We start from the raw sequence: 23,640 nt of genomic DNA, 5'->3' as shown, positions 1-23,640 counted from the left end.
GCAGGAAAGATTAAAAAAAAAAAAAAAAAAAACAATCTCCCCACCCAGAAGCCTATGCAAAGGCAAGAATAGTGACTAAATGAGATTTTTTCCTACCCTACGCATACCCGGCCCATTTCAAACTTGACCCAATAACCTGAACCTACACAGAAACTGCTTGAGTTACAACTCTGGAAACGCTCTTACAGATTTTCCTAAAATTTTGTGTACAGGTAGTCAATCTACTATACTTGAACATATCAAAAAATAAATGCCAAGAGTCAATCTAGATTTCGAGAAAATCAAGCTTGTTTGAGAACAAAAGAAAACGTCAATGGTTGCTATGGTAACCTTTGTGACAAAGTGACAGGTAAAAAATTAAAATTTAGTCATAATTGATCATTATGGTGTATTTTGGCAAAAATCGAACATTGACTTCCTAGATAATTTTAATTTTCAAAACAACCACCCTTCGGCTAAAAAAACTACATCGAGCCTCCTTAAGTTATCAATATAAAAAACCTTCTTGTTATATATGGACAGATGAATGATAAAGCCTGGTTTTCACTAGCGACGCAAGCACAAGCGCAATCACACGAACAGGAAAAAAAATGACCCTTGTTCTAGTGCTTGACACAAGTTCACGCATAGGCATCAAAATTCGATGCGCTTGTGCTTTTGCTTGCGTCGAAGCCGTATTCACGGTGGTATGCTTCCGGGGGGGGGGGGGGGGTACTCCGTATAATGGCCTATACGGGGAGGCTTTACCCGAAAGGGGTACCTTTTTCACGCTTCAGTTATATAAAAGGGTAGGGATTTCACAAGCTTAGGTATACAAAAGGGTACGGAAATAAAAATTTTTTAAAAGGGAAAAAATAAGGCCAAAAAGCCCCCCTAATTAATTACATAATACATACTTAACTGTCATTTAGGTTTTAGAAAGGGCTTTTAATTATTTAGAACAGATGCAATTTATGGCTGTATTATTTTAATTTATTAAGCGCTACTTGACAATGACAAGAAAACGTCATGTTTTAAGTCTACCATGACTTTCAGGTATATGAAAGGGGTACCTTTTTTATTAAAAGGTATACGAAAGGGGTACAATTTCTGGCAAAATGGTATGTAATTGGGTGAGGGGTAAGAGCTCAGGGCGGAGCCTCCCCGTACAAAACTTTTTTGGGCACCCCCCGTGGGTATCCTTACGCTTGTGCTTGCGTCGCTAGTGAAAACCAGGCTTTCATGTAACCATAACAATTATTTTATTTATTTATCATTTATTTATTTATTTGTTCATTCATTCATCCATTCATTCATTTATTTGTTCATCCATTCAAAGTGAGACCAATATGGCTCAAACCTATACCCTTTGGCACCTATTCTTCATGTACTACTTAGTCATAAACAGACAAAAAATAAAATATCCTGGGGGATGGGGGTGCTCAAAAAGTTTCATACAGGGAGGCCCCACCCGAGGTCTAACCCCTTACCCTTTTGCCCCATTTTCACAGAAAAGGTACCCCTTGTTTTTCGCAGGTCTTTTAAAATTTTAAATAAAGGCACTTTAAATGACAGATTTCCCACCCTTCCATATAGCTAAACTTGTAAAATCCCTGTCCTTTTATATACCATAACCCTGAAAAAGGTAACCCCTTTCCGACAGACCCTCCCTGTATAGGCCATTATAGGGAGTATCCCCCAGGTAACGAACAGCCATCATGAAATTAGAAATGCAATGCCTCGAATGGAATATGTCAAAATCTCTCAGGAATTCTAACCCACAGGTGCTCACAGGGAACACACAGCCTCGGTTCAGAAATTGTGGACTATGTTTTGAGGCTGTCGTTTTGGTACAAAACGTTGGAAATTACTCAAAATACAATTCAGACAGTTTAAGGTACAAGTTGAACTTTATTTCCATTGGAATCAACAACAACACCAACACCAAAAATAATTAACTTTATTTCACTCAATAATTTTTACAATATTGTCCATCTTCTGCAAGTAGCGTAGATATTCGAGGTGAGGTGAAATAGAGAATAAAAAAATTTACATGAATATAACATTAAATAAAGAAACGAAAAAAAAATGACCTCTCCATGGAGGGTAGCAAAGGGTTTATGTGTACGTGAGACATGAAAAAGGCGAAAACTAGACTGGGATGCATAAAAAGAGGGCACAAATTTTACTGTGATGTGTGAAAATAGAAAAGATATGCGAATCATGAATTCTCCTGTTTCTTGAGTACAGGTGACACAAGAATGTAGTTAACATTTGTGCGTAAAACAGGATAACAATGCCCCTTTGCTACCCTCTCCATGATATTTCATCTGTTACAATTTCTGAGGTTTCTGAATAAAGTATTCTACAATTTATTGGCTATGTAAATATCCTAGTAAGAATTTAATTTATAAGTACCTCAATCAGGAGTGACCATACTGACATTTAATTTCAACACACATTCACATGGAATATGCAACTACAAAGCTAGTTTTGCCTGTGACCTCTTCAGTTGGTTGCCATGTAAGAGTTGAATCTGGGATGACTTCACGTAACCACATATGAAAAATGTACCCAGATATCAAGTTCCAAACCGTTTTATTTATTTTTTATTCTAATTTTATTTTGAAATTATTTTATAGTTAATTAAGTTATTATTTCTAACAACTAAAAGATTTGTAATAAATACAGTAAGATTAAGACGAGCAATTGTACTACATAAGGTTTTGATGAACAGTTAACCCTGTACATTTAAATTTGTAAAATTTTCAAATGTAAATGTGTATGGCTTGCTGTCATCGAAACATAATGTAATTTTGTTGCTCATCTTTCTCTTAAAGTATTTATAAATATTATTTTTTGCATTATAGTAATTATCAATGTTTCTATTGGTTATTTTTTAAGATAGTTTTGGTTGTTTGGAAGCTGGTAACAAGGCTTACATTTCATGCACAGTTACATGAAGTCATCCCAGATTCAAATCTGTTATGGCAACCAACTGAAGAGGTCATAGGCGAAACTGGTTTCGAAATCACATACATCACGTAAATGTGTATTGAAAGTAAATGCATTGAGATCTTTCAAAATTGAGATGCTGTTAAGTTATGCTTATTCTTTTTACATCAATTCTCCTTACTAATTCCTATATACTTCTATTAATGTTCATTATGAGAATTTGGTCGTTTATCAAGAAAGTATCCCGTAGTTGATGATTGTCTTTGTTCCCAACAATTCACTGATGGACAATGGATTAACAATGTAAGGAGAAACCAGTTGCTGATCACTTGATCTTCTCATAAGAGACAGGAATCTTGGCTGAACTGCAGACACAGCATATTCAACTGACTACGTGCATGTTCTTTCAGTCAAAAAAAAACAAAAAACTAATGATCTATACTGAACTTGGTCTTCAATGTGTAACAGTTGGTCCTGCTTAAACTGGGATTCTGTGAAATAGATAGCAAGAGATATTTGCTAGATGAACCTTATTGTGTAAATGAACTGACTTACAGATGTGTGCAACTTCTTGAATGGGTTCACTAGGAAAAACACTAATTAAGAACAAAAGCTAGCCACCTTTTCTGTTTATGAACCATTATTAACAAACAATAGTTCTCCAAAAGTTTTGACCCAGACAAATTCCTTGGAATTTAAGCAGCAAACCTCATAAGAAATGTTGTCATTTTGTGTGCTAGACTTATACTTTCAATCCAAACTTTTGGCTTAACATTTTTTTTTAAAAAAAAAACCAAACCTTGTTTGTGCATCAAGTTCGTTACTTTAAGTTCTTATCTTTATATTTCACTCAATTTGCTGGCCATTTTGTTGTATCTAAACTTGGCTAAAACCTGTGAGCCATGCATTTCCTTTAACAAAAGCATACAGATTGTAAATACATACCATTTTTCTTAGGTTCTCTATCTTCACACCACAGCATCAACTCTGCTATTTAACAAGGAACCATTGACACAACAGCAAGTCATTTGATCCTCATGTGTAGAACTGGACCCAACTAAGAAAAAAAGGTTAAATTATAATCAGTAAAAATGTAGCATTAGTCAAGAATATGCAAAACCTGCCAATATAGCAAGCTCCGCTAAATTATATATTAATATCAACATATTCATACCACTTGTAATAAATTGCAAAGTCAAAAACATCCAAAGGTAATTATCGGTACTCAACTTTACTACAATATTATTTCCTTGACTCACCCAGAAGAACACTGCTGTTTCATTCCACAGCCATCTTTCATGGAATACTTCAGACCCATGTACATCTATGTCAAGTATTCCAAACTGGAAGATCAAAGAAAACACAATGAAGACTGACTATTTAATATTAAATGAATCCATGTTTTTTTGCTGCAACACTGTGTAGATTAACCATTTATGGATGCTCCGCTGTGTTGAAGCACATTCTTGAAGACACAATTATGTGAAGGGCATGTCTAGAAAATGTTTTTGATGATTGTACTTTAAACCAGGCACTTGGGAGGGGCAGCTAGCAGGCAATAGACTTCCCTTGGTCATCACAGGTCCAGATCTTCAGGAAGGAAACCCTCGGATGAGACCAAATGTTTTGGTCAGATCACGCATCACGTGATCGCTTCCCAGCTACTCCAATACTGTAAAAAATTCTGATAACAAGCTCCCAGGTTCTTCTCCTTGAAAACAAGTCCCATGAATTTATAACTGAGTGTTTTCGGAAAATTTTCAGTTTAGAAACTTAGCATGACAAAGTTGCCAAGTTTAGGGTTCGTCTTATAACCGAGTGCACCTTATAACCGAGCAAATACAGTAACACAGATGTGAATTAATACCATTTTTCTTAGGTCATCTATCTTTCACACCACAGCATCATCTCAGCTATTTAGCAAGAAACCCATTGACACAACAGCAAGTCATCTGATCCTTGTCTGTGTAGACTGGACCCCAACTAAGAAAAAAAGGTTAAATAATAATCAGTAAAAATGTAGAATTAGTCAAGAATTTTCAAACCCTGTCAATAAAGGCAAGCTCTGATGTCAACATAATAATAATAATAATAATAATAATAATAATAATAATAATAATAATAAATAATAATAATAATAATAATAATAATAATAATAATAATAATAATAATCTTTTAACAGGAGGCTCCACTCACTAGTGTGGTTTTCAGGGAGGTCCTGAGATAAAAAATAATGGCATAAAAAAAAATGAATTAAAAATCGAAATTATTACAAAGTTGATTAGAAACCCCTAAAAGCTAAGAACGATACGACTAAAAATATATAAAATTGAAATTCGCAGTAAAATTAATAAAAATACAATTGATCATCAAGGTTAAAAAACTATCTAGCTTATACTTAATAATTTTATTTTGTATGACTCACCCAGAAGAACACTGCTTAAATATGTTGTTTCACTCCAAAGTCATCTTTCATGGAACACTTCAGACCCATGTAAGTCAATGTCCAGTATTCCAACCTGAAATATCAAAGAAAACACAATGAAGACCGACCATTTAATACCAAATGGATTCACACTGTTTTACTATAATATTGTGTAGATTGACCATTTATGGATGCTCTGCTGTGTTGTTTTACCGTAATGCTCAGCGCATTCTTGAAGACACAATTATGTGCAGGGTATATATGTGCAGAAAAATGTTATTTTGGCTTTTAAGCATAATACAGTCATGTACTTTGTAACAAGCATTTAGGAGGGGCAGGTAGCAGGTGATAGACTCCCCTAGATCATCACAGGACCAGAACTAAAGGAAGGAAACCCTCGGATGTGACCCAATGTTTTGATCAGATTACACATCCTGTGACCGCTTCCCAGCTACTCCAATACTGTAAAAAATTCTGATAACAAACCCCCAGGTTCTTCTCCTTGAAAACAAGTCTCATGAATTTAAAAGTAACACAGATGTGAATTAATACCATTTTTCTTAGGTCATCTATCTTTCACACCACAGCATCATCTCAGCTATTTAGCAAGGAACCATTGACACAACAGCAAGTCATTTGATCCGTGTATGTGTAGACTGGAACTCAACTAAGGGGAAAAAATTTAAATGATTCTAGTTTACCGTATTTTCTCGATTAAACGCCGGGTCCAATAAACGCCGGGTCTCCAAGGTCGAGTTAAAAATAGGCACCTAAGGTATTTATTTAGGGTATGATAAATTGTATCTACATCCGCCAGGTTTTTTTTTTGTCAAAAAAAAAAAAAACGAATAAAAAGCATTTCTTAATGAATACCAGGCTCGAAAAACTGCAGGAGTCGAATAAACGCCAGGGGGGGGGGGGGGGGGGGGTTAGGGGTGGGGGGGGGGGGGTTTAAAAAAAAAAAAAAAAAAAAAAAAAAGCACAAAAAAAAACCACCCCCCCCCCCCCCCCCCGGGAATAAACGCCAATTCAACAGGTCAAGTTTGTAATAAACGCCGGGGGCATGAGCATCCTCTAACATGAGAGGATAAATAATTTATTAACATGGGGTAATTTTCAAGAAAAGCGGGCTCAAAGCGGTTTAACAAACTGTTCATGTACATGTTCAAAAAGCATGAACTCACCAATCTAATCCGCCGATCCGCCATCTTGAATATGAAAGTAAAACTGCTGATCATCTACCATTTGTACTGTCGTCTCAAGAGACTCCAAATCCGGCCCCAGGGTTTTCTCTTCTTTTGAGGTTGCAAGCTGTGAACGTACACAAAATCACAAATTTTCTAGGCATTAATAATCCATTGCAGGCCCGGTAGCGATATATAACCATACTTAACACATATGTCCAGAAATAGCGCTACAGGTGGATAACGATAGTCATCAGGAGTCATCTAAGTGATCCATGCAAAAACCTGAAAAAATAATGAGAACAAAATGCAAACTGATTCGCACAGCAAGGAGAAGAGATCGATCTGTTCAGTACAATCATTTTGTCTCAATCTCTTCACCTTGCTGTGATCAACAGCTTTCAACAACTGATAAAGTAAGGATGACCATACGGTTGGGAGATAAACTGTGTTTTTCAATACTTTGTCAGGCTGGGCCCGACTTCTTCATGGCCCTATTCTCCCAGAGGAGAGAGAGTCAGGATTAAGAAGAAGGCCTGACTTCTTCAGGGATGAACTGTTTAGTTCATTCCCTGAAGAAGTCACAGCACAGCCTGAAAAAAGCCTGTGCACAGCAACCCCTTCCCCTCGAAAAAATCCGCCCATTTTTGCTAAGTAATTCTTTCTTAACGGAGGGTTGAATAGGTTCGCGGTTCAACGGATTTGGCCAAAAACGCCCCGGATTGCGGATTTTTGCGATACATAGAGTGGATTCGCGTATTACCTGAGAAATTTCGTCTGGATTCCGGACTCTTTATGAAGGAAGCTCTGATCGTGGATAGTAAACGAAGTTCGGATCACTTTGGTCGGTGTTCGTTAGTATGTTGGCGAAATTGTCGCAAAATCAAGCAAAAAACGAAATTTCTTAAAAAATCGACATAAAAAAGCATCTACAGTCTGTCGCAATGAATCTGTTCCACACAAAGTTTTCAAGTAATACGGAATCGGATTTGAACGAAAATATCGCGCAGATCGGCGCGCGGATTTGTGTACCCCTATTTACCCTGCAGAAAAATTCGACACTCCCCATTAGTGTGTACTGTGGTTTTGCCTTTATCAAAGTTTTGCCTAAAACAATAGGTCCGCAGTAAAAACAGCTAGGTGTGCCTTGTATAAATACCCCGCCGCGGGCGGGGGTGGGGGGGGTAGGGGGGAAAAAAGGGAGGGGGGGGATTGAACGCCAAGAGAACCGGGCACGCAGCCCAAAAAAACAAGCGAACCGTGCACGACCAAGGACGAGGACGCCTGGGGACGAGGCAGTATAAGCCCACAATTCTGTCTTGCGAAAATTGTCGAAAATATCCGAAGCTTCGAAAAGTTGTAATGACGATTTCTGAAGTTGTCGAAGCAAGACCGGAATATATTCTGAGAAGTCGTAGCCGCGTTGCAGACGAAAAAACCCTGGGGTTAGTTCGTCTGCAACGCAGGCTATGAGTTCGTGGCGTAGCGCGCAATCGGGTTTACCAGCCAACTCTTGAATTTTTGAGAACAAATGAGCTAGTTAAATTTTTGTCTTCAGAGTACGGAATAATTCCGAAGATGTTTCTGTCGGTAAGCGATATGCAGACGATGACGAAGATGTCCGAAGCTTTCCGAATTCAGAGTACCGGAAATGCCGAAGATGTTTCCGAAGATTTAAATCGAATATATTCTGAGACGTTTGGTAAACGATGTACGGACGCTGCCGAAGATGTTCGAAGTTTTTCGAATTCAAAGTACCGGAAATGCCAAAGATGTTTTCGAAGATTTTCGAATATATTCTGATACATTTAATATACGATGTAGAAGCGCTGCCGAAGATGTTCGAATTTTTTCGAATTCAGAGTATCAGAAATGCCGAAGATGTTTCCGAAGATTTTCGAATATATTCTGAGAGGTTCGGTATACGATGTACAGACGCTGCCGAAGATGTCCGACGTTTTTCGAATTCAGATTACGTGGAATTCCGAAGATGTTTCCGAAGTTTTTCGAATAAATTCTGAGACGTTCGGTATACGATGTAAGAGCGCTGCCGAAGATATTCGAAATTTTTCGAATTCAGAGTACCAGAAATGCCGAGATGTTTCCGAATATATTCTGAGAGGTTCGGTATACGATGTACAGACGCTGCCGAAGATGTCCGAAGTTTTTTTAATTCAGATTACTGGGAATTCCGAAGATGTTTATTAAGTTCTTCGAATATATTCTGAGACGTTCGGTAAACGATACAAGAGCGCTGCCGAAGATGTCCAAAGCTTTCGAAGATTGTTTTGGCAACGATGAGTAAAACAAAAGCGGATAAATGTGTGGCCATTCCCACAATGCGTCTGGATTTGGTTTGGAGGATTCGATCATTTATAATTTTTTTTCTCATTATTAAATCGAATAAACAAACATGCTGTTCGGTTTGGGAGCCAATCCTGAGTTCCGATTTGTGAGATGAGCACTTAAAGTTGGCTTGAGCAAGTGTGATAGACGACAAGTAAGATCATTCATCAGAGCAAGTGAGCTAAGCCGAAATGGACCGTTTTCTGGAAAGTAAAAATCATATTTACATTTTGGTATCTACCCAAATAAATGTAATATTTGTACACCATAAATTTCTTTCTTTTCACTGTGGTTTTTTAGTAATTATAATTCATGGCAAACAGCAACGACAACAACAACAGCGGCAGCAAACTCTTTAATGAATAACAATAAAACAATAAAACTAAAAAAACGAAATTATAAAATAAAGGATACCAGGTTCTTGAACCAGACCTGAAAAAAAAAGAAACAAAGAAGAAAGCAAAAGCAACAACAACATCGGCAGCAAACTCTATAATGAATAACAATACAACAATTAAACTATAAAAACGAAATAATGAAATAAAGGATACCAACTTCCTGAACCAGATCTGAAAAAAGAAAAACAAGACAAAAAAAACAAAGAAGAAAACAAAAGCATGTTCGAGCACGCAGTTTTAATACCGAATTGACACACTGAGTTGGAAGGCAAGAATCGTAACCACTGTACCACACATAAACCTACATAATGATACATAGTGCGAGTACATGACCTTACAAAGTCTTACATGAACATTATTAATACGCTAGTTGCTTAGCCATACATTGCCACAAATGGCCCTTCATAATCTTACAAAGTGATACATGACCATACATAGACCTACAGAGTGATACATGAACTTACAGAGTCCTACATGAACATTGTTAATACGCTAGTTACATAGCCATACATTGTAATAAATAGCCCTACATAACCTTACAGAGTAATACATGACCATACAGAGTTTTACATGAACATTATTTATACGCTAGTTACATAGCCATACATTGTCATAAATACCTTATATAAACCTTATTGATACATGACCATTATTTAGATACAGTTCTAGATTTTTATTAACCCTCATACTTTACCATAAATAACAGTCTGGTGGACAGCCACGGTCTTCCTTGTGTCTAATGTGATTTAAAACTAACAAGTTAGTAGACTTAACAATTATTCCACAACACACGTTGGATATGAGATGGCCGGCTATAATCATCTCATATCCAACAAGTGCGAGTGGAATAATTGTTTAATTAAACCATAGTTACTTATGATTAAAACAATCAAACCCAATGTGGCTCTTTATCTCATTTGGTAGAGCAGTGGGTTAGAATCCCACATCAGCCACTATGTGATTTTTTTTTCCAGTGAATAGGATCTACAGTAGTGTAATTTAGTTTAGAATGATCCTCAGGCACATCAATGAGTGAATCAACTGGGAATCACTCACTCGCTGTTCCCATCGTGGCTCTGTAGCTCAGATGGTAGAGCAGTGAACCTGTAACCCGAATGTTGTGGGTTTGAATCCCATCTAAGCCCCTGTTTTGTTTTATTTGGAAAAATTTTTATTGTATCTTGAATAATCCTCAGGCACATAAATGAGTGAATCAACTGGGATTCACTCACGCGCTGTTCCCATCATGGCCCTGTAGCTTAGATGGTAGAGCAGTGAACCTGTAACCCGAATGTTGTGGTTTTGAATCCCACCTAAGCCCCTGTTTTGTTTTATTTGTAAGAATTCCTATTGTATCTTAGTTAAGAATAATCCTTAGGCACATAAATGAGTGAATCAACTGGGATTCACTCATGCGCTGTTCCCATCATAGCTCGGTGGCTCAGATGGTAGAGTAGTGGACCTGTAACCCGAAGGTTGTGGGTTGGAATCCCACCGAAGCCCCTGTTTTGTTTTAGTGGTCAGAACTTTTAGTGTATCTTAGTTCAGAATAGTCCTTAGGCACATAACTGAGTGGATCAACTGGGAACCACTCACGCGCTGTTCCCATCATGGCTCAGAAGCTCAGATGGTAGAGCAGTGGGCCTGTAACCCGAAGGTTGTGGGTTTGAATCCCACTCGTTCCTTAACACTAGGAAGTACAACCCGCTCTCGTGAACCCTAGATCATTTTTTTAATATTTTGTTGCAGAAGATGTAATCCCCGCTTGAATACAGGCAGTCCTCTGGGGGTTAGAGCCGGTCGAATCCTGGGGAAGTACTACCTGCTGGTAGGAGACCCACCCTACTCAACATTCAGAACTCATGGGCAGTCCTGATTTGACTCGTATGGTACTCGTGATACCTACGAGCAATATATGAAAAATAGGTTAACCAATGGGTACCAGACAGATACATAATACCGAGTCCGTGCCGACTGTACCGTTCCTCGGGAGCATGCAAGTAGACAAGCACCAAGTGGAACGCGCGAAACCCTCCACCCAGCTTGGGATTACGTAAATGTCGGGAATGATCTAGGAGTTTACGGGAAACGAGTTGTTACCTGAGTAGCAGAAAATACATCCAGTATCCCGACCTGGAAGAACAAAGAAAACACAATTAGCATTGAAGAGAGCGGCTCGCTAGCAGATTTTAAGACTTGTATTTAGACATACCTTATTAACAAATTTTATAATTAGACTTTTGGTTAGTCAGTTAATTAGTAAATTAGATAGTTCAGCTAGTCAGTTAGTTAGTGACTTAGGTTAATTAGTTAAGTTAGTCAGTTAATGAGTTAGTTTTCATTTAAAGGTTTTAATGATTCTTAGTTTTATTTTCATCTTTACAGCTCAGCTTAGCTATTTTATTTGTTAGTAATTTTTTATCACTGATGTAAATTTTTTATGTAAATTTTATTTTTCAATAACATTCTACCGTAAAGCACCATGAGCCATGGATATGGCGCTATATAAATCCATTATTATTATTATATTATTATTATTATTATTATTATTATTATTATTATTTATCAATGGATCCAATTTGTTTTGCTGTAATAATATATTTTTAAGGACACTTAACGTCATTTTACAACTTTTACTGAAAGCAGATCCATGGCTTTTTGGTGATTATATGAAAGAAGAGTTCTAAACCATCAATTTACCTCCTATAAGGCGGGCATTTTCCACAGATTTCCTTTCCTGTCTTATCTGTGACCACGCTTGAACTTGGTGACTGTATCCAAAGACCTTCTGAAAAAATAAAAAAAATGTCTATTGTTTACTAAAAATTGCTGGCTACCAATAAGGAATGGTGCTGGAAAGACTCGATTTTTTGAAAATGCCACGCCACTTGCAGCCTTTAAAGTCCTGAAGTAAAGAAAATCGGCATTTAAATTAGTGAATCGCAAATGAAAACGATCTTAAAGGGACTATGTCCCGGGGATTTAGCATATTTTTGGTCTAAACTGTTCTGCAATTAGTGGTAGGCAACTTAACCCTAAATAAACATTATCTTTTTTTGAACATCTAAAGGAATACATAACATTAATTTGTGGATAGAAATCAAGCTGCAGCTATTGAAGACACACGTGTTCCCAATTAGAAGTGGGGTGTTTCCCCTCGGCTAAGGCTCTTTTTAATAGACATGTTAATAAATTTTTGATTGATGGAATGATTAATTGCTTGACTGATTGATTGATTGATGATTGATTGATTGATTGATTGGTTGATTGATTGATTGAGTGATTGATTGATTGATTGATTGATATAGGTCTTGCCGTCACTTGTCACAGTAGTCACAATAGGCCATTTCCGATATATTGTTCAAACTTGGCTCCGAGGCTTGGGGGAATAAAACAAAAGAAATGATTTATTCATCCTTCAACCTCGACGTGATATCTTTTGTTTTATTCCCCCAAGCCTCGGAGCCAAGTTAGAATTTTAATATATCAGAAATGGCCTATTATTCTTCATCCCGGGTGCTGACCAGAAGGATCGCGGCCTCTGGGGACAAGAATGTCATAAGTAGAATACTATTTATTGTTAAATACAAGGCAAAGTGCGCAAAACTCATCTATGTACCAGGATACGTAAAGTAATAGTCGTCCATCAAATTAAAGGTTTGATTTTTCAAATATCAATTACATCATTGTCGTTCGAGTATTGATCTCTAACTGAAGAAAGATCGGATTTTTGCTTCCCCTTTGTATTACTGAGTGAATTATCTAGCTAAATTTGTACTTTTTACTTTTTAGAATTTCTACTTTTTACTTTTAAGAGTTTCTTAGATTGTTTTCATTCATTACTGTAGAGTTTTTTTTGCTCTACTTAGTTATTGTTTAGACACGAAAAATGTTTAGAAATAGCCCTGTTTTGAAGTCTCAAAATAAAATTTAATCCATTTGGTGATTATATGAGAAAAGAGTTCTAAGCCATTAATTCACCTCTATAGGGCGGACATTTTCCATTGATTTCCTTTCCTGTCATATCCGTGGCCACATTTGAACTTGGTAGTGACTGTATCCAAAGACTTTCTGAAAAAAATAAGAAAAATGTCTATTATCCACCAAAATTGTCGGCTACCACTAAGGAATGCTGACGATTCAGTCATTCAGAGAAACATGCGAGTTAATTACGCCCTTAAGGGCAGAAAAATCGGGGTGTTCAGTGCTTGCGCTTACAATTCTAATAAGAGAACATTTTGAAATACAATTGATTATAAAAATAAGCGAAATACTAGAATGATCACGGTTGCAGTTTCGAGTTTAAATACAAATGAAGGTGGCAGAGTATTTCGCGGTCATTAGCGTTCAAAGTGTCAGAAAGAATCCTATTTTGAAGTCTGCAATGAAATATAATCTATCTTGTGAATATATAAGACAAGAGTTCATGCCTTAAGTTACCTCTATAAGGTGGGCGTTCAGTTTTTCATTGCCTTTCCTGTCTTGTCTGTGGCCACTACTTGAACTTGGTGACTCTATGCAAAATTTTCTAAAATAAAATAAAATAGATATATGTTGTCCTTTGAAGAGCAGTTCAGTAGCTGAAATGCTGACTTAGTTAAAACTACACAAGATAGATGATAGAAAGAGCGCCGAGTTTTTGAGGCGCTTTGAATTACTTGTAGAGTCAGCTACTATTCAGCCTCAGATTAGTTTTGTCGAGTTTTAATTTGTTAAGACACGTTAAAAATTTCAGAAGTAGTCTTGTTCATTGCTTTTCTTGCTTTTCTTGCCACTCTGTGGCGGTATCCAAAGAGTCTCCAAAACATCTAAATAATAAGAGAAATATACATTATCCATCGAAGTTTGACGGCTACCACTTAGGGATGCTGCAGTTTATTAACTGAAATGCTGACGATTCTGAAAACCACACAAGTAAATTACACCCTAAAGAGTAGAAAGAACAGGTTTTTTTCTACTTGATCCATTATCAAGTAGAAAGTTCTAATTTAAGAAAGGTGACAGAGTATTTCGCGGTCATTAGCGTTCAAAGTGTCAGTAAAAACTCCTATTTTTAAGTTTTTTTTAATAAAATATAAACCTATCCTGTGAATATATAAGACAAGAGTTCAAAATTCAGCTCTTAAGTTACCTCTATAAGGCGGCCATTCAGTTTTTCATTGCCTTTCACTGTGTCTTGTCTGTGGCCACATACTTGAACTTGGTGACTTTATCCAAAGATCTTCTGAAAAAATAAACATCGAAATTTGTTGGCTACCACTTAGGAATAAAGAAGTTCAGTAGCTGAAATGCTGACGGTGATTCGGCTGAAAACTACACGAGTAAAAGACGCCCTGGCCTAAAGGATTGAAAGAGCGCCGGATTTTTGCTGGCGCTTTGAATTACTTGTAGAGCCCTAGTTACTATTCTTAGATTAGTTTTACTGAATTTTTGTTTAGACACGTAAAAATTTTCAGAAGTAGTCTTGTTCTATAGCCTGAAATAAGATTTAAGTTACCTCTTTAAAGCGGGCATTCAGTTTTCATTGCCCCTCTTGTCTTGTCTTTGTCTTGACTTTGAACTTTGGCTGTACATGTATCTAAAGAGTCTCCAAAAGATCTTCTAAAAAACAAAGAGAAATGTATATTATCCACCAAAGTTTGACGGCTACCACTGACTTAGGAACGCTGCAGTTGTTCAGTAACTGAAATGTTGAAGATTCTGAAAACCGCATGCGTAAATTATACGTTCTAAACGGTAGAGGGATCGGGTTTTTGCTTGCGCTTAGAATTCTAGTAAAAATGAGAACATTTTGTAATACAATTTACTATGAAAATGAGTGAAATTAAACTACGCGCTTCGAAGTCACTTTGATTCCATTATCAAGTAGAAAGATAACGGTTGCAGTTTGAAATGAAGGTGACAGAGTATCTCGCGGTCATTAGCGTTCAAAATGTCAGTACAAATCCTATTTTAAAGTCTCAAATCAAATTATCTATCTGGCGATTATATAAGACAAGACAGTTCTAAATTGAGCTCTTAAGTTACCTCTATAAGGCGGGCATTCAGCTTTTCATTGCCTTTCCTGTCTTTTCTGTTGCCACATACTTGAACTTAATGACTGTATTCAAAGATCTTCAGGAAAAAAATAAAAGAAATGTATGTTATCCTTTGAAATTTGTCGGCTACCACTTAGGAATAGTGCAGTTCAGTAGCTGAAGTGCTGACAGTTCAAAGCCACATGAAAATTACGCCGTTAACGAAGTTCTCTTACCTGCCAAGCAAAGTTTCACGGTAAAGTGAATAACTTCTTAGAAGCTTATTCCTGAAAGCGCACTTCTTGCTCCAGCAAAACTCGCTCTATCCTTTGAAAGTAAATTCGTTCACATGAGTTTGGTGGAAGATCGGTAAACGTAACGCGAAGTGGAACTAACTTCTTCCACAAGTTTCAGTTGAAGCAAACTAAAAGTCGGTTGCGAAATTCGAAATCGCAAGTTGGCTTATGTGCGCATGGATGAATAATAATTATAATCAAACGTGCAAATTTTTCACGTGCAGCAAAGCGTTTTTGCAAAATGCGCACATTGGCGCATGTTTCGATTCTACTTATTTACATAACAGGTAAAATGTTATTCCAGGTACGCTTCACGGAGTAAATATTTTCATTTCCCGGGCATTGGCTTCTTTATGTACCCGGTAAAGGCGTAGCCATGTTTCAGCTCTCTATTGTCTCGAATTGTCTCTCACTGCAATAAGAATACAGAGGCATGCATAAATGAAGCTAGTTTCGCCATTTTTTCCTCTGAGGGTGTAAACTTGTGGGGAATACAGTCTTTTTATAAAATTCAATGAAAACTTAATTAGCATAAGTAAAGCTATTTTTCGTTGGCACATAAAATCCAAAGTCTAATCTTTTACTTAATTTTGAAAAACTTAGACTGTAAAAAGGGAAAGAAAATAGATTATAGAATATTAAGATCCCCGAATGAATGATATTCCTGTGGGTAGCTTTCTCATAAAAAAGTTGTTATTAATCAAATAACGTATAAAAAATAAAAATGACTAAGCGGTTAACAGTACGAGTCAATTTTTATATCAGTAGTACGTATAAAAATGTTCATGCGCGCGAATACAAGGAACTCATGTTCGCCTCCATGGTAGGAAACTAAGACGGGTAGTAGGAAATCTCTTACACGGTTTGTGTTAGGGAACTGACTTCGGGCCAAGTTTCGTGGTAATCCGTCAAAAGTCGCTTCTTACGCTCCGCAAAGCTTACTGGCCATAACCAAGCCAATAGAAATAAAGATGACTCCTGCTGGGTCTGCATTCGCACTCTCTGGAAAGACTCTCTGGGCGGGAAAACATTTCCCGTGAACTCGTCATGCTCGAGATGGCAAAAAGTCTCCGAAGCAGATAAAAACAGAGTAATCAAGAAGAAGCAGAAATGATCAAAGTCTCTTCGAGATATCGACGTTTTTGCATGAAGTATTAGTCGAAGGTTTATCCTGTGCATTGTTCTTCGAACTTATCATTACAGTTTCTTTGTAGTTTAGTTTAACAATTTCCTATCTTCGCAGAGAAAATGCAGCCATATAATTTTGTCAAAAATGGCTCGTCCGCGCCGGGTATTTCTTAGCCTGCGAACAGGCTTTCTGGAGAGCGCTCGGCCGGCGGGGCAAAAATTAGCCTGTTCCAGGCGTTCGGTTAGTTGGGAAGCGGCGTATTTTTTTTTCGCTCGCCGTTTTTCGCGCTTCCCAACTAACCGAACGCCTGGAACAGGCTAAGCAAAAATGGAGGGGAAAGCCTGCACGCATCTCTGAGAATCGCAAATGCCGCCCACGAACACCCCGCAGATTGCTTAGCTTGTCAATTGTCACATTTAAACAAAAGCATTTAAACCGCACGCCGGAAATCAAATTTAAACTAAGGAAAACAAATAATGGTCATTCGCCCGCGAGCTAAAAATTACAGAACGTTTCTTCTGACAGCCAACGGCCAAGTTCCGAAGATGCAGTTCACAGTCCCAGAGAAGAATCTTGTGGCCCAGTGGAAAAACAAATGTTCGAACACCAGATGTAAGTGAGAATATCCTTCTCGCGCAGAATATCGCCTCGAAAAATTGGCAAGCAGTCGCTAACGCCGTTCTCAAGAACGAGCAATTGAAACCAGACACGTTCTATTTTGATTTTTGTCTCTACCGGAAACATCGACAACGTCACAAATAATTAACCGCTCCTAAGCTAAAAGAAGCCCCCATCTCTTGCATTTGTTTTAACTTCAATAATATCTTTGAAAAGAGCGAGTTTTTTTGGTATGGTTTATTTTGACGTTTGTAATTTTTAAACGATGTAAGTGCTAGTGATTATTTATTCGTGTTTTAGTGACGCAATCCATTGTTTGTGCGACGCTTTTTATAGATTGCTTTCAGACACACGTGCGTTGAGATAAGAAAGCTGACATGTCACTTTTAAAATTGTTATATAACGTTTGTAAATGTGACAAGTCACGTTTTTTCCACGAGATGGCAAGTGATCACCCACAGCGGAAAGTAATCCCTTGAGAAATTAAAACAGTCCCTGGAGAAATTAAAAAAGTCCCTTGAGAGTTTACAAATATGTGGTTCCAAATCTTGTCCACTAACCCCTATTCTACCATTTTAGCTTGTAAACAAGCAAAAACGTCGAAAAAACGAATCATGCACACGTAACATATTGTCTTTCACATATTTAATTTTTTACAAATCCCACTTCATAATACAAAACTTTTTTATTCTTTTCATCGAATGAATATGTTCAGAGAAGAGAGTAAGATCTTAGGATGTATTACAACTCATCTCAAATACAGCAAAATGTGAAATATACAACTGTTAAGAAGATTTCCAGTCCGTACTGCGCAATCTCCGCCTGCAATGTTTGTGAGTCTCACAGAAAAAATAAAAATTCCGGGACAAAACTTACCTTTTTCTTCATTATTAACGCCAGATATCCTTGCAAAACAATAATAACGAGTTTAGGAAGCTCGACGGTATTTCAAACGGACGTTTTAGCTCATCGTGAATTCTTGAACGAAACGATCCGTAATGGTGAACTAAAAAACTTCATGTACGCTATCACCGAAGTGTAACGTTTCAACGAATTCAAAACAAAAATGAAAACAAACCCTGAGTCTGCGCAGTATTGACTAGCAATCATCTTTAAATACTATCATGTCTTTATGAATACTATAATTATAACATCTTGTCACCTCTACATCTCATTATTATTTACAAAAAAAGTGTAAACTATTACCTTATAACTTGAAACCTTCAAGGATAATATAATTAAACTATTGTTATAAAATGTGTTTGTATCAAAATGTTTATTGCCTGGCCGGCATTAGAGTGAGTGGTGTGAGTAAATTTATAATTAAAGCAATTAGACTACGAGCCCGAGTTTTCTATGAGTGAAAAGTCAACGAGGTGCAGCCGAGCTTACTATCGCTCATAGAAAACGAGAGTGAATAGTCAATTATTTTAGCAGAAATTCTAAAATGTTGCAGTCCAAAACTTAAAATTTTATGGACTTTATAGCTGTCCTTGTGGGGCATCTCGTTGCTTTCTCCGAACTCAATTTTTATGCTAGACAAGTCAATTTATATCAACTCGGCTGACGACTTTTCGTTTTCCGATAAACAAAACCCTTAATCGCCATTCCTTTTGCTTGTAACAATGTTAAATAACGAATCGATCCATACTTTCATGTATGGACCACATCTTTTCTTAAAAGCTTTGTGTTTATCAACATACAGATGCATAACGCGGGAAACTCGGAAAGTACTGGAAAAGGTAAAGTTGCCGCCCCCTCCCAATATCGTACCTCGACGTTTCGCTCCTCACTTTGCAAACTTGATGAAACGAGTGACTCGTGTGCTCCGTTGCAGTAACTCTTTTGGTCCTCTGGTTTTAAAAACAATAAAAACTACCGGAAGTAAAACATCAAGGAGCTCGTTGAGTTCTGCTTCAATCTCGTACCTCAAGTCTTCGTTCCCTAACTGCGCAAGCTTGACGAACAAGCGACTCTCGAAAGTTCCGTTGCAGGATCGCTTTTGATTGCAGTTGTTTTTGAAAACAATAAAAATGGCCGGAAGTAAAACACGGAAAAGTTCGTCGAGTCAAGCTTTTGAAAGCTAAGCATGCGCAATTCAACCGGTAGACCGATATTTTCGGACATCCAATCAAAACTTTCCAGGGTCGCTCATTTCCCGACTGCTGGTCAAGGCGAACGAAGACCCCGGATGCGAGACTGGCCCATCCTCGTACCCCGGGCCTTCGTTCCTCTGACCGTCGGTCAGGAAACGAGCGACCCTTGAATGTTCTTCTTTGTGTTTTACTCCCGGCCATTTTTATTGTTTTCCAAACTAATCAAAATCGATCCTGCAACGGAACTTTCGAGAGTCGCTCGTTTGTCAAGCTTGTGCAGTAAGGAACGAAGACTCGAGGTACGAGATTGGAGACTGGCCCAATCTCGTCCCCAGAGGCCGCGATCCTTCTGGTTTCCCGGCCCGCTGGTCAAGGGAAACGCAGGCTCTGGGGACGAGATTGAGACTGGCCATGCTTTAAAAAGCTAGACATGCGCAGTTTTAACCGGAAGTTCGATATTTTCGGACATTCAATCAATCCTGCACCAAAGCCCACTTTTTTTCATTAAGCACCAAGAACGCGGACACTGACCAAGTCTGCTATCCAAGGACTTCCGGTCGTCGTGCACAGACTCGGGGCTTATTCCACTCAAAGCTGATTGGCAGACAGTCGATAATGAACACTCCGCGCATGCAAAAATATCAGACTTGGCCAGCGTTCGCGTTCTTGGTGCTGACTGAAAGACAAGCGGGCTCTGGTGACGAGATTGGCTTAAAACCTATGAGCATTTTCTAGGGTCGTTAGTTTCCCGGCCGCTGGTCAAGGGAAACGAAGACTTTGGGTACGAGCTTGCCCCTCCCAACTTTCTGGTATGTGATCGTGATCGTTCCTGTTCAGTTTCTGTCTGAATTCAGTCGTCAGAGTTATTCTTTGTAGCAAGAAGGTCAAAGAAAAAGATACGCGCTAGCGCAACCAGGCCCCTCTGTCTATCTCTATTAAGATACGCGCTAGCGCAACCAGGCCCCTCTGTCTATCTCTATTAAAAAACATTACATATATATCTATTTTTGTACAAAAAATATTTCTAGGCGACCAAAGGGGAAATAAAGCTTATTGTTGTTGCAACCTCGCCCGAGGGTCTACTCCGCTTTCAAGATAGCGGCTGGGTGACATCTTGAAATCAGAGTACACCCTGGAGGCTAGCGTTGAACAAGACTGGATTTTACTCAAGAGAATATGAAGTTTACCACGATACATGATAGGGTAGGTCTATGAAGTTTTTTTCATGTTTTTGGGCGGTTTTAAGCAGTAAACCGTTGTATGCTACTTAAAACATGCACGGCGTCATGTTCGCCTTTGTTTCTTAAGTGCCTCCATGTGCAGCCAATAAACTGTTTTCGGTAACATTTTTGTCTTCTTAAATCATCACAATTTTTATTCAAGATTAATTAACATAATAGGGTTGTGATTCTGGTTAATTCTCTCTTCTTCCTTGTTTTACGGATGACTTCAAACTCGAGCCAATATCTGTAACGAGCGTCTAAGTTTGCAACGCTAAACACGATGTTCTCGGAGCTCAAAGAGAGCTCTTTTCATTCCACAACTGGAATTAGAGTCGAAGTACACTGCAGCCATGCTTTGACTGTTCGAATGAATCGGCCCGGCATTGCCAGCTGACCAGGTATGAATTGACGCTTGCACTTCAATCGTATCGATTCAGAAACTTTGATGACTTGATTTGGCCATGAAGTCAGGAAAATACGCACAAAACGTTCCTAAAATAACGTCCGGGAGACTTAAAATCAGCAAAATAACAACCAAGAAAGAAAAAGCTAATGTCAAACCTGAACGGCAACAAGTCAAGTACGGCTGTGAACAAGCGTCTTTGACCTGAAACAACTCTAAAACTCGTAATCACGAGCGAAATCTCAAGGCCCGCCCTGTTACAAGTTCCGCGTCCAAGGTTATGCACGTGGTTTCATTTAGAAAAACTTAGAAACAAACCCTGCAGTTTGCAAATGGCTGCTGAAGCGTGTGGCTAGCAAAAGAATGATGCGTGGCTTTCAAGGTTACAAGTTGAGCAGGTTTTCTGACTTTTTTCTTCCTCTCCTCCAGTGCCACAAGAAGAATGTATCAATACTTGCTGTTCGATTGCTTTGTTGATGCTATGGGAGGCAAAGGAACAATGATGTTTACGCGCCTTTTGCCATTGTGCACACAAAAAACATGTTCTATCCAGTTTTGCTCATTCAGCAATGCTCACACTAAAAGATTTCTCTTGTCATAAAAACTGAATGGTTTGCGATAAACAAGCAGAGACGCTCAGAGCAATTATGGCATCACCCCACGCCATCAGAAGTTCCGCGTTGATACTATAGTAATGCAGACTTCGACCACACCGAAATTTGAGAAGCTACAAGATCTAAGCTCCATGGTGTTGAAACTACACTTTATTTTGTACATTGATAATCAAGGTATAGTAATGAGATTTTTTACAGTCAATCTATGAATCATGCTTCGAATGCATTTCAACAAAATGGCCATACACCGATTGAGCCCGGTTTTTTTCTCTTCTATAACAAAGCTCCTAAATATAAGTACTTTTGAACAATGAGTTAAAAGGTGGATTTCGCTCGTTTGCAGGTAATTTTGGAAGCGCTCAATCGTCATCAATTGTATTTTTAGAGTTCATGCGTCTTCAACATGTGCTCTTCAAGTACCACTTGTATAGCATTTTTGTTCACGGTATTTTATAAAACATCTGCTCCACTTATATTGGTATTTATCTGTAGTTCCCTCGCTTTTTTCAGTTCCGTTAGTTTTTATTCTAAATTCACTGTACTTTTTACTTGTCTTAAATTGTGTACACTCGTTAGTATGAGTTATTTTCTGGGATTAAAGCGAATTCGAATACTTTACCCACCATCGATCGCGACCTTTCATTTTTCCTAACTGATTATTCAAAAGTATTTCACTGTCCCAGCTTTTTTTTTTGGCTGATTTTCAGCATTCATTTTTGTTTAACACCTGCTTATTATATTTGAGTTAAGAATCTGAATTATCAGTATTCCTTTACGATTGACTTAAGCCAATATCCAACACAACTTTTACAAATTTATATAGGCGGACCTTTGGGCCTTAACGATGTGTGATTTAAACTCACAGATGGGCTTATTGTAACAATCTCTGTACAGTGAAAACAAAAAAATAATATTTGTCCTTCTTAAACTTCTAAACAATATTTTATTTGTTCTATCGCCAGGATTTATTTGGTCAACACAGGATTCCATTGCCATGGAGATTGACCGCAGTCAAGTATCGGCCTGGATAAAAGCATTAAGTACAAAAAAAAATCATTTTTAATATAACGTTATGGCGATATAATAAAGCGTAATTTCATTGAATGAATCGAAACTAAGTAAGTAGTGGCAAGGGTGATGACATCAATATTACTGTAGCTACAGTTTACTGACAAGAATTGATAACAAGCAGAAACCCATATCAACCCTTTTGAGTTTCTGTAATAAAACAAAAAGCAACGAAGTCAAAAGTCGCCTTGGGCTTACCAGTCTTTACTGCCCTTGCCACCGATTACTTGTTTACAAAAATCAATTTTATTTCAAAGAATAGTCAGCCAGAATTTGCTTTCAGACGTTTCAAGTTTCGCAGCGACTTTCGACTTAGCCTGAGGGTAAATTGTAAATTATCCCTAACTTGTGAAGCGTGTCAACGTGTTCTTATCAATCAGATCAAAGATATCACCGTCTTGAGTATGACCAACGTTATTCGCTCATGGCAAGGATTACGTTTTAAAAAAATCTTTGCCTAAAGTTTTGGTTGGCTTAGTTTGAAGACAGACATCCTTGGAAAATTATAAAGCACTCCATCGTTACCATGGTGACCATGATCGAAGAACAAGACTCCGAGCTCCCACAAAATAAGACTCATTGAAAATCATTTCTTGATTTATTCCTTCTATTATCTCTTCGAGTAAAAATCAAATTGACGATGATTAATTAACAAGTTTAGTATCAAGTATCGTAAAACTTGAACAAAAGTAATCACTCTAGCCAATCAGAAAGAACACAGCCAATCCAGTAAACCAATCAAAACTCGAACAAATACATGCAGCCGGCACGAAGCACGGAAAAACGTGCGCGAGCGAGTCCGATTGGTTTTGGTTTTACTTCTGATTGGTTGAGAAAGTGGCGCGAGAGTTTTAAACCAATCGCTAAGCGTAGTAATGCAAAACTAATG

The 23,640-nt window shown here is 37.9% G+C and overlaps 2 long non-coding RNA genes across 4 annotated transcripts; both read right to left on the bottom strand.

The window, feature by feature from the left end:
* Window positions 1–1,923: 1,923 nt before the first annotated feature.
* LOC144656728 (uncharacterized) lies at window positions 1,924–7,683 on the bottom strand. 2 transcript variants are annotated; one of them, XR_013571375.1, is made up of 8 exons: window positions 6,749–7,683; window positions 6,544–6,670; window positions 5,912–6,026; window positions 5,360–5,453; window positions 4,802–4,917; window positions 4,194–4,277; window positions 3,880–3,991; window positions 1,924–3,425 (listed from the first exon to the last, which is right to left on the bottom strand). It is a non-coding gene; the product is annotated as an uncharacterized LOC144656728 (long non-coding RNA). The 2 variants fall into 2 exon arrangements; XR_013571374.1 differs by having other exon boundaries at window positions 6,544–7,683.
* A 2,968-nt stretch (window positions 7,684–10,651) lies between these two features.
* Window positions 10,652–15,533, bottom strand: LOC144656717 (uncharacterized). Of its 2 annotated transcripts, XR_013571371.1 has the most exons (5): window positions 15,315–15,533; window positions 14,785–14,888; window positions 14,419–14,511; window positions 11,988–12,075; window positions 10,652–11,420 (listed from the first exon to the last, which is right to left on the bottom strand). It is a non-coding gene; the product is annotated as an uncharacterized LOC144656717 (long non-coding RNA). The 2 variants fall into 2 exon arrangements; XR_013571370.1 differs by lacking the exons at window positions 14,419–14,511; window positions 14,785–14,888; window positions 15,315–15,533 and adding an exon at window positions 13,269–13,330.
* Between the last annotated feature and the right edge of the window lie 8,107 nt (window positions 15,534–23,640).

The sequence above is a fragment of the Oculina patagonica genome, chromosome 6 (genome assembly GCF_052425735.1).
Source record: "Oculina patagonica isolate OP01 chromosome 6, crgOcupat, whole genome shotgun sequence".
NCBI lineage: Eukaryota > Metazoa > Cnidaria > Anthozoa > Scleractinia > Oculinidae > Oculina > Oculina patagonica.
Note: the sequence above shows the minus strand (reverse complement) of the source record. Positions and strands in the feature narration are given on the sequence as shown.